Below are 12,251 nucleotides of genomic sequence, written 5' to 3'. Positions count from 1 at the left end.
GGCACCTATCTGCCTCTTTAGACACCTAAGACCACCATTTAGATACCACTGACATTTTCAAAGCTTCCACCCAGCTGTCACCTAACCCTGTAGATCCTAAGTCCTCCAGATGCCCAAGTTTCCACTGGTCAGCATTCACAAAGCTGCCTAATACACTGATGCCACCCCACAGCTAACAGGTCACTTAGAGACCTAACTCGAGCAGAAGCCCTGGATGCTCTGAAGTGAGATTCTCAAAATAAGCAGGGAAATGCCTATCTCATTAGTGAAGCCTGATCTCTCAGCATGCTCTGACCACACCTAATACCTACCACACTCCGTAGTAGGCCACTGATAGGTGGAGTAAGAGCACAGCACTGCACAAAAGACAGCTGGGAGCACAGGGAAATATAGAGCAAGAGAGAGGTATTGAGCAGGAGAGATGGGTTTGACTGATCTGTCTTAGCTGTCTAACTCCAGAAGAGGATTCATGGCTAAGGATCCTGAGTGGAGGGATGTTCCTATCTCTGGTCCATCAGTCAGGTGCATCTGAGCAGCTAGGTAGGTACCTGGGGTCCTCTCCTCTCCTCTCTCTGCTCTTGTCCTTAGCATTACACTCCTGGCTAGTTTAAGTGGGTATCCTCGGTTTGCTGGTTTCTGAGGATCACTTTCTTAGGGAGTTCCTTTCCCTAACTCTCCCTATGTGTTGGATGGGGAACCTGGGCACTTAGTTCAGGGCTGAGGACACCACTGGGTGGCAGGCCACATCCGGGCTAGATATTGCAACACTGAGCAGAACAAGACCTAAGTACCTTTGAGGGCCTGGGCCCTAGTATCTCTCACTTAAATTTCTTAATTAAAATTAAATTAAATTTGATAACAAAATTCACTACAATTTGCAGACCTCAGTGCTTGTTGTGAGATAGAGGGTGTCACAGGGTCCGCACAGGTTTCTGCCTTTTCACCCTGTGCTCTGTCCTCATGCCTTCTTCTGGTGTTTCATCCTTGTGCTTTATTTTACAGTGCCACCATGCAGTCCCCTTTATCCCCCCAACAGTTATCCCCTTTCCAACCCAGTCTATGGTCTCTTGAGGCCCCTTTCCTGTGGTGAGGAGATAGAGCTGTAGCCTCCTGTCCCCGCCAGGCTAGCCTCCTGACTGAGTTTGGTTCAGGGCTTTTATAGCCCTCCCAGCCTTCAGCCCACCTGTCACTGCTTAGCTCAGTCTATTGCAGTGAGCCAGCCCTCCTTAAGGCCCGCAGCTGGGCTCCCTGCTGTCTGCTTTGCACCTCTGCCCCTGGCCTCTCTGCCTGAAAGCAGGGCTTAGCCAGAATTTTAGCAGGGCAGTCAAGGGGTTTTACCCCTGCCCTGCCACCGAGGGGTTTGGAGAAGCAAGGAGTTATTCACCCTGGGGCTAGAGAAGATAGATTTTTAAGCTGAGCACTTAGCCCTATTGGCTTAGAAGGGCTATTGTCATCACAATTTTGGATTTATTTCCACACGCCAGCTGATAAACATTATATTATCAACAGCCCTTGCATTTTAGCTCTGCTCAGCTTTTGTTCCTTCCCTTGCTTCTGCCCAAGTGTTTCTGAGCATAGTACAGAGTTATTTATTATTATTATTATTATTATTATTGTCTTGCATCTGAAGAAGTGGGTATTCACCCACGAAAGCTCATGCTGCAAAACGTCTGTTAGTCTATAAGGTGCCACAGGACTCTTTGCTGCTTCTACAGAACCAGACTAACATGGCTACCCCTCTGATATTTATTAACAGTGCTCTCAGACACTGTGGCAAGGCAGCTCACAATACTATGTTAAAATCTGGTAAGCACCAACATACTGTTGTGTAAGAAGCAATGGACACATTTAATTTGGACTGGGGTGATTGATTTACAAGACAAAAATGTCAACATCTTTGCAGATATATGCTCTCTCTTCTTTTTGTAGTCAATGGGAAGGGTGAGTGAGAGAGCTAGAGCAAAATCTGGCACTGTGGGTCAAATTCACAGCCAATACCTATGCCTCAATATAATAAAGGACAGATTCTTCCCTTCCCACCCACCCCCGCTGCAAGAAGGTGAAAATTGCATTTCCCTGAACTAGTGCAGGCTGTTGCACTCAGAGGGGAGTCACTTTCAAGGTAAGATGCATTTCATTTAGGAGCATGCAGCATTAATCTTCACCAGAGGTTCCACAGGAGCAGCCCAACTTGAGGCTGCACTGGTGATGCACTGATTCAGCATCTTTCTTGGCCATGTCCTTCTCCCCAGCTTGTACTCACCCTGGTAGATGGAAGATCACAAGTCTTTGGAGGCATTTTCTCCTTCCCCTGCTGCGTGGGTCATGGGTCACTGGATATATCTCATCAAATCAGTTCCCTCTCACTGCAAGGGCCTAGGTCCTTCCTGTTCTCTGCCTGTGGCACCAATAGTTTAGCCTCCAAAGGGCTGTAATACTTTGGTCTAATTCAAGTTGTTGGCCTTGCAGGGGTGGCTGGGTGGGGCTTGATGGTATGTAATGTACAGGAGGTCAGACTAGATGATCTGCTGGTCTCTTCTGGACTTAAACTCTTTGTTGTAACCTTGTACCTGCTGTTACCAGGGGCCCTCTCTCCCTGCACAGGCGTGGAATGAATCTGGTCCTAAGTCTGTATGTGAAATGTTACCCATTATTCAATTTTTATCTTTGCTCATAATTATTTGTGTTCAATAATGTTAATAAAAGAGATATTTCTACATGCATTAAGAAAATCCTGGCTTATTCTTGGCTGTAAACAGCAGGCCTGCTGACAGGGAGGGGCAAAAGGGGCAATTGCCCGGGGGCCAGGCAATTTAAAATGGCCCGGGGCCCCCAGCCACCTCTGCTGCCACAGTAGCAGCAGTGGCAGCTGGGAGCCCCGGGCCCTTTTAAATTGCCCAAGCAGGCTACAGGGCTCCTAGGCATAAGCCCCACAGTGCCTCCTGCCAACCTCGGGCCCCACCAGTCAGCTCGTCCCCGTCCCCACCAGTGCCTCCCACATGCCGCTGTCAGCTGTTTGGCAGTGTACCAGAGGCGCTGGGGAGAGGTGGAGGAGTGGGGAGTGGGAAGAGGTGAGGTGGGGCAGGCCTGGGCGATGCATGGCCCAGATGCCAGAAGTGGAAGGGGTGGGACCAGTCACTTCCAGCCACTGAGACCCTGCTCTGCAGCCCTGCCCAGCACCTGCCTGAGAGAGCCTGGCTGGGGAAGTGACTTCTGCTCCCTGCCCCAGCTTGGGACCTTACTGTTCACCCTAGTGGAGTTAAAATCATCTCTCTTCGTGGGTAGAGCAATCATAGCAGTTTTCTGGGCTTTAGGAGATATGCATCTAGCTTCTGCTTGTGATCATTTGGCTTTTCTTCAGTCATTTATGAATTGTCATATCATTGTTTGACACAGGTAGCATAGGCATAGAGGTTAGGAAGATCCATAGCTTCCTATTTAAAAGGAACTTGACTTTCTGAGAAATCCGAGGTTACTCACTGTCTGTATAAAGTTCAGTTCATTTGAAGATAAAATCAGGATCATCTAGTGGGTTCATGGGTGTTGATGCTGTTTTCATTTTCAACCTATTCACCTTTCTACATAGTGTAAGAACTCTCTATGTTTCCATCAATCTGTAGACTTCCATGAAGTTTCTAAATAAGCAAATTATTCTTACGTGATTCAGATGTTAAAATTAGTAACAAACTTTCATGCAGATATACTTCCTAATAACATTAATTTGCTATCATAAGTATAATGAGATACATCAGCATGGTCATAACAATCCTAATTTTCCAAGCATGGAAAACAATTTGCAAAAATATGTATCATTAACTAATTCATTTTACAGTTGGTAATGTGAATGTTATGGAAGACTTTTAGTTGTACAGTATCAAATGTTTTATAAAGGATAAAACAATATATAAATTGCATCTAATTATTTTAGTACAATATATATCACTCTTGACTTTAAATGCTTGTATCTATAGCCATATTAAGCCTGTACAAAGTGCACATCACTTTGTAGATTGCTGGATCCATTTTAAAAAAAAATTATAAGCAAAGTTTTTCAGGCCTTAGTAGTGAAATTAACTGATTATTAAGAATGATTACTTAAATATAAATGTGTATTTTTTTTGGCTTACCAGTTTGCCTTGATAAATATTAAACAACATAAATTGAGTTCTGTCTTGAGGTTGACCTAATTCCACAAAAACAATAAAATTCAGAGCAGAGACATTTGGGTGCGTAATGCATACAAACAAAATATTTTAAAGGACTGTTTTATATGCTTTGCTTAAGAACATTTTTAGAGGTGCATTTTAAAAGTGGCACCTTTGGAACTTTTAAACAGACCTTTTCTACAATGAAGCCATTACAGTATTAATGTGAATAGGTATGTACAAATGTTGTTTTGGAAGTTACTTTACAAAAAATAGACATTTTTAAAAAGTAATAATTCAGCCATTTTTTAAAGGGGCCTACAACCAGTTCCTCAAAGATATTTAGGTGCTTCTCTGCATAGTGTATAAATATCTTTGAGGAGCAGGAATCTAGTCTGCAACATGGAATAGGACCAGTGAATATTCATTAAAGAAAATATTTGGCTTCCAGTTATGGGACTCTGCAACTATATTGACTATAACTAATCAACTGTTGAAATAGCCAGATTTTTATTTGTTTTTTTTTAAATTATTTTACTATTTTTTTGAGTTCATACTTTCGAATATCTTACCAAGTTTAAATGAGGAGTGAAATTTGTAGTTTCCTGACACTAAAGAGTCTCTAAAGGAATGGCTAGCACAGCCATAACTATAATGGTAATAACATGCTCCACTGTCAAGTGTTAATTATTTTTATTCACACCTGGTTCACAACTGATTTTTAAAAACCCTATTAAGGCCTGCCTTTGAAGACCTTATTATTGACATGTTTGCAGCTGTTGTTGGTTTATTTAGTGTTTTGGGGTTTTTTTCAAATTAGCACATTTTGTGTGAAAACCAAAAGGAAAAAAGAAAAACAGCTGCCATGTCTGAGTGCCTTGTGTTCCTCAAAACACCATTTAACACCATTATTACCGAATGAAAGCAGAATGAAATTCAGCTTTAACTCAGCACTACTTGGCTAGCTTGGTCATCTGTCAGTAGCAAGATGCACTGCTAGATTGGAGAATCTCAAATTTAGTATTCAAACTCAGCCATTTCATGCTGGGTCAGCACATACCATGGGCAAACATCACATCACTTAATAGTTTTCAGAGTAGCAGCCGTGTTAGTCTGTATCCGCAAAAAGAACAGGAGTACTTGTGGCACCTTAAAGACTAACAAATTTATTTTAGCATGAGCTAATAGTGACTCCCTAGCCTGGTTCAGGAATAGTGTTTAGAGATTTCATGGGGACCTGACTTCAATCTGCTTGCCTGGATGAATAGTCATCTCTACTTTAGGTCCTTAAGTGTGGGAGTTGAGAATAGAATGAAAATAGAAGGCTTCAGGGATGAAAGTAACGTAAAGGACTTACTGGCATGCAAGAGTCCTGAGTGGGGACAAAGCCTCAACTGGAGGAGGTGGGGCCTTTCAAGATTTAAAGGCCCTGGGGCTCGGGCTGTGGCTGGGAGCCCCAGGGCCTTTAAATCACCCTAGAGCTGCACCAGCTGACTTCATCTGACTACATAAATCACCAGCTGCAGAGGTGGCTGGGAGCCCTGGTGCTCAGGGGGGAATTAAAGGGCCCGAGGCTCCCCGCAGCGGCCGGTGCTCCAGTCCCTTTAAATCCTCACCCAAGCCTGGCTGCCAGAGCTCCGGTGGGGATTTAAAGGGCCCGGGACTCTCCGCAGTGACCGGAGCACTGGGCCCTTTAAATCCCCACCAGAGCTCCGGCAGGTGGGCTTGGGCGGGGATTTAAAAGACCCAGAGCTCCCCACAGTGGCAGGAGCACCGGGCCATTTAAATCCCTGCCCAAGCCCAGCCGCCAGAGCTCTGATGGCGCTTTAAAAGGCCCGGGACTCCCCGCAGCAGCTGGAGCCCTGGGCCCTTTAAAACACCACCACAGAAGCTGGTTCAGTCCGGCACGGCGTGCTGGCTCTTGCTGGTACGCCGTACCAGACCATACCGGCTTACTTTCACCTCTGGGAGGCTCCCTAAGGCTTGGCATGGGTGTCTGGAAAAAAACAACACTATTGTATATCCCTCATATTGGTATACTAGCTTAATAGCTGATACGTACTGTTGCCCCATTTCTACCTGAACAGCTATTCAGATTTTGGGACTCTGGGGATGCTACAGCTAGAAATAGAAGTTGATGAAGTCATATATATTCTTTGGTGCAATCTTGTTTATTTGAAAGAAATGTACTAAGTCCTGCTTCTTTGAATGCAGGAGGAACCAAGAACAAAAGGAGCAATTTCTTAGCTTACAGCCCCAGGCCTTTTTAGCCAACACCAGTTAGCTAAAAGAGCTTCCTCTCTTGCTTTTCCTAGGGTCACACTGTACTCACAGACTATTGCTTGACTTTCTTGCTTTCTGCGTCTCAGTCTCTCCCTGTTCTTGTCGGTTCTCACTTTCTGTGTGCTCTCCCACATACCCCACTCACAGTTTGTCACAATACCCAGTGGAACCCTCCGCCCACATGGTGCTAGTTTCTGGATAGGATCTAGTAGGCTTTGTTTTAGGCTATATCTACAGTACACACTTTTTAGCGACACAGCTGTGCCACTACAGCCGTGCCGCTAAAAAGGCACACAGTGTAGCACACAGTTTGTTGGCAGGAAAGAGCTCCGACAGACAAAAAAATTCTGTCCCCAATGAGCTCTCCTGCCAACAAAGCACTGTTCACACCAGTGCTTTTCATCCGCAAAACTTTTGCCATTCGGGGTATATTTTTTTCACACCTCTGAATGACAAAAGTTTTGTCATCCAGTGTAGACAAAGCCTTGGGTGTGGCCCCTTAACTGTCTCTTACAACTATCTTAACTGAAGGTCACAATCACAAATCGGTTTGAATGAGGTTTTAATTCTACCCACAACAGGGTTTAATACAAATATTATATGATATAGTACTAGCAGACTTTGCAATACAGAATATTAATTAGGTGGTCACTGCAGCCCTGTGACCATAATTTGTGACCATTTGACCATATTATGAACATCACTGTTGCTAGATAAAGTTAATATGCCAGCTTGACGCAAAGTTAGCATAAAGTTTGTGTAACCTTCTGTGATGACTGCATGTACCAATACGAGCATGGTAGATCATAGTGCTTGATCAATGGTCATTCATATGTGCCCCATGCTGTCACCATGAGGTCTTTCACTGGTAATACCAGCTGTATTGTGGTTTAATCAGGAGCAAATTCAGGGAGGGAGGTATATATGGTTACAATTGAGATCATTGCTTCATAAGTAATAACTAGGGCTGTCGATTAATCGCAGTTAACTCACACGATTAACTCAAAAATTAATTGTGATTAAAAAATTAATTGTAATTAATCATAGTTTTAATTGCACTGTTAAATAATAGAATACCAATTGAAATTTATTAAATACTTTGGATGTTTTTCAACATTTTCAAATATATTGATTTCAATTACAACACAGAATACAAAGTGTACAGTGTTCACTTTATATTATTTTTATTACAAATATTTGCACTGTAAAAATGATAAAAGAAACAGTATTTTTCAATTCACCTCATACAAGTACCTTAATGCAATTTCTTTATCATGAAAGTAGATTACAAATGTAGATTTTTTTTGTTACATAACTGCACTCAGAAACAAAACAATGTAAGACTTTAGAGCCTACAAGTTCACTCAGTCCTACTTCTTGTTCAGCTAATCGCTAAGACAAACAAGTTTGTTGACATTTATGGGAGATAATGCTGCTGGCTTCTCATTTACAATGTCACCTGAAAGTGAGAACAGGCGTTTACATGGCACTTTTGTAGCTGGCATTGCAAGTTATTTACATGCCAGATGTGCTAAATATTTGTATGCTCTTCCATGCTTCTGCCATGCTTCCATGCTAATTACACTCATTACAAAATAATGTGTTAATTACATTTTTGACTGAACTCCTTGGGGGGAGAATAGTATGTCTCCTGCTCTGTTGTTCTCACATTCTGCCATATATTTCATGTTATAGCAGTCTCAGATGATGACCCAGTACTTGTTGTTCATTTAAAGAAAACTTTCACTATAAATTTGACAAAACACAAAGAAGGTACCAATGTGAGATTTCTAAGGATAGCTAGAATAAGAATAGGATAAGAATCTGAAGTGCCTTCCAAATTATGAGAGGGACGATGTGTGGAGCATGCTTTCAGAAGTCTTAAAAGAGCAACACTCCATTGTGGAAACTACAGAAACTGAACCACCACCATAGAAAATCAACCTTCTTCTGGTAGCATCTGACTCAGATTATGAAAATGAACATGTTGTTCCACACTGCTTTGGATTGTTATAAAGCAGTACCCATCATCAGCATGAACGTATGTCCTCTGGAATGGTGGTTGAAGCATGAAGGGACATCTGAATCTTTAGCACATCTGGAACGTAAATATCTTGCAACGCTGGCTACAACAGTGCCATGCAAATGTCTGTTCTCACTTTCAGATGACATTGTAAGCAAGAAGTGGGCAGCATTATCTCCTGGAAATGTAAAGAAACTTGTTTGTCTGAGCAACTGGCTGAACAAGAAGTAGGACTGAGTGAACTTGTAGGCGCTACAGTTTTACATTGTTTTATTTTTGAATGCATTTAATTTTTGTACATAATTCTACATTTTAAAGTTCAACTTTCATGATAAAGAGATTGCATTACAGTACTTGTTTGAGGTGAGTTAAAAAATACTATTTCTTGTTTTTTACAGCACAAATATTTGTAATAAAAAATAAAGTGAGCACTGTACACTGTGTTCTGTGTTGTAACTGAAATATATATTTGAAAATGTAGAAAACACCCAAAAATATTTAAATAAATGGTATTCTATTATTAACAGTGTGATTAATCACACGATTAATTGTGATTAATTTTTTTTAATCGCTTGACTTCCCTAGTAATTACCGGGAAGACAAACAAATAGTCAGCACTACTTCTGAGATCTATGGTTTTAACTCCTTAATTACTTTCCAGAACACCGCACTTCCTCAAATACAGAAATACCCTTCCTGAATTAGACCAGGTTCTAATATGTATTATATTGAAAAGCAAAATATGGCCAAGCTGTAACCTTTAAGTAAAAGCAGAGCCCTGTACAAGAATTTAAATTTAACCCCTTTTGTAGGGGCACTCGCCGTGGCCCCAGGGCCAGAGAAGCTCATTCTTCCCTATCCCCACCATTGTCCCAGAGTTAGGAGGAACTTGCTTTCTTCACCCCCACTCTCCCCACCATTGGCCCAGGAAGAATTTACTCTCCCTCCCCCTGCCACAGCCCCTGATGATTATTGGTGAGGCATGCCTGTGCTTGCCCCCCTTGGCCCTCAGTGAATAAAATGGTAGATTATTTCTGAAGAGATACGTTGGTAGTAGATTATAATTTAGAGATTCTCTCTCATAAGGGACAGTATTATGAACACAGGAATTTGAAGATATGCACTGAATGTGGGGATTGGGAACACCACACTGCTGTGTGCAGCAGTTCACCAGAAATGCTCTCCAGTTTGTTTTATTGAAGTTTTATTTCTTTCTCATTCACTGGTTGGTTATTTCATGAACCCGAAGATTGTTACATGGTGTCAGAAGTGCTGAATAAGAAGGAAGGTCCAGTCATTTTGAAGTTAACTCCTCTGTTTGCAACTGAAAGCAGAGGCAAAGGGAGGCACCCCAGAGAAGCAAATGGAACACCAGGCACAAAGGTTTTTCAGTGTATCTGGTGAGCACAATAGTAGCTTGACTAGCATAAAAAGGGGGAGGAGGAGCAAAAAATGGATGTGTTGCAACCTCCTTCCAGTCTACAATTGTCAGGCAATGTTGCAGAGAACTGGAAAACATTCAGACGGGGATTTGAATTGTATTTAGCAGCCACAGAGGCAGAGGAAATAATTATAAAATGAAATCCTCAATCTTTTTCCATGTTGTTCGGGAGGAAGCATTGGAGATTTATAATAACTTAAGTTTGAAGAAGGCGAAAGCATGAAGTTAAGTAAAATACTGATTAAATGTGAGGAACATTGCACGCCAAAAAGGAATGAAAACTTTGAGAGGCACACATTTTTTGCATGCATGCATGCAAAAAAATGATGACACCATAGAGCAACATGTCACAGAATTAAGGAAACACAGTAAAGCCTGTGACTTTGGTGAGCTGATGGAGTCTCTGGTCATAGATAGAATCATTTGTGGCATTAAAGACAATGTGTTAATAGAGAGACTGCTCCATGAAGGAGACTTAACTTTAGAAAAAAAACCTCTCCAAATATGCAGGGCCAAAGAAACTGTGAAAGCACAAGCCAACCAAAGAGCTGAATTCACCAGAAGGGTTTATCCATGTACTAAGTACAAAAGAATATCACCAGAATAGGTCAAATCAAAGAGTGGAATCACTTGTCATGAAAACCACTACTAGGGGGAAGACTGGGTACAGAAAATCATGTGGCAGGTGTGGATCACAGCAGAGTCCCAAACAGTGTGTTGCCTTTGGGAAACTGTCATCAATGTGGGAAAAATAATCATTTTGCAAAATGCTTCAGATCCCAAATACAGAAAATCCAAGTGTTGGAAATCATTAAGAAAGGGATAGATAATAAGACAGAAGAATATCATATTGCTTCTGTATAAATCCATGGTATGCCCACACTTTGAATACTGCGTGCAGATGTGGTCACCCCATCTCAAAAAAGATATATTGGAATTGGAAAGGGTTCAGAAAAAGGCAACAAAAAATTATTAGGGCTATGGAATGGCTTCCATATGAGAAGAGATTAATAAGACTGGGACTTTTCAGCTTGGAAAAGAGATGACTAAGGAGGGATATGATTGCAGTCTATAAAATCATGACTGGTGTAGAGAAAATAAATAAGGAAATGCTATTTACTCCTTCTCATAAAACAAGAACTAGGGGTCACCAAATGAAATTAACAGGCAGCAGATTTAAAACAAACAAAAGGAAGTATTTTTTCACACAATGCACAGTCAACCTGTGGAACTTTTGGCCAGAGGATGTTGCGAAGACCAAGACTATAACAGGGTTCAAAAAAGAACTAGATAAATTCGTGGAGGATAGGTCCATCAATGGCTATTAGCCAGGATGGGCAGGGATGGTGTCCCTAGCCTCTGTTTGCCAGAAGCTGGGAATGAGAGACAGGGAATGGATTCTGTTCATTCCCTCTGGGGCACCTGGCATTGGCCACTGTTGGAAGACAGGATACTGGGCTTGATGGACGTTTGATCTGACCTAGTATGGCTGTTCTTATGTTCTTATGTCCTTATTCAGTTAAAGACAATCTGGTTGAGGAGTTTTTCATAGACGTGTACATACTAGGATCTAGCAAGCCTGATGAGAGGGACTGGATACTGCCTATGACAGTGAATGGAACAATTATTCCATTGAAACTGGACATAGGAGATCAGGTTAATATTTTGCCTGAATAAGATTATGAGAGACTAAAAATAAGACCAAAACTGGGACCAACAAAAGTAAAAGTTACTGGTTATTCTGGAACAAATGTACCAGTGAAGGGGAGGTGCATTGCTAGCATCAGCAATAAAAACACCATGTACAGGCTCCTGTTCCTGTAGTGCCAAAAGAAGTGACACAATTCTAGGTTTGGCTGAATATGAGAAACTCAGTCTGGTAAAATGGGTGCTCTCACTACAAGATCCTACTCAACCTGGATATGAGGCACCCTTTGGGGAATATCATGACCTCTTTCATAGGTTGGGTTTCTTGCAGGGTGAACATAGAATCCAGCTATCAAGTAGGCCCCTCCAGTTATCCATCCACGTAGAAAGATGCTATTTGCACTGCATGATAAACTCAAGGCTGAGCTTGGAAGGATGGAAGCAATGCGAGTAATACAAAAAAATTGAGGAGCCAACAGAATGGGTGAGCTCTCTAGTTATCAGAAAAGTAGCGGCCAGCTATGCATATACTTAGATCCCAGAGACCTCAACAAGCCTATAAAAAGAGAACATTTCAAACTTCCAATCAGAAAAGAGATTATGCTCAGATTGCAAATGCTCAATATTTCATTAATTTGGATGCATCCTCCATTTTTGGCAGCTAAAATTAACTGTAGAAAGCTCAAAGCTATGTACATTTAATACCCAATTT

Source organism: Mauremys mutica, chromosome 5, assembly GCF_020497125.1.
Source record: "Mauremys mutica isolate MM-2020 ecotype Southern chromosome 5, ASM2049712v1, whole genome shotgun sequence".
In the NCBI taxonomy this organism is placed as follows: Eukaryota; Metazoa; Chordata; order Testudines; family Geoemydidae; genus Mauremys; species Mauremys mutica.
This window is presented reverse-complemented; position numbering follows the sequence as displayed.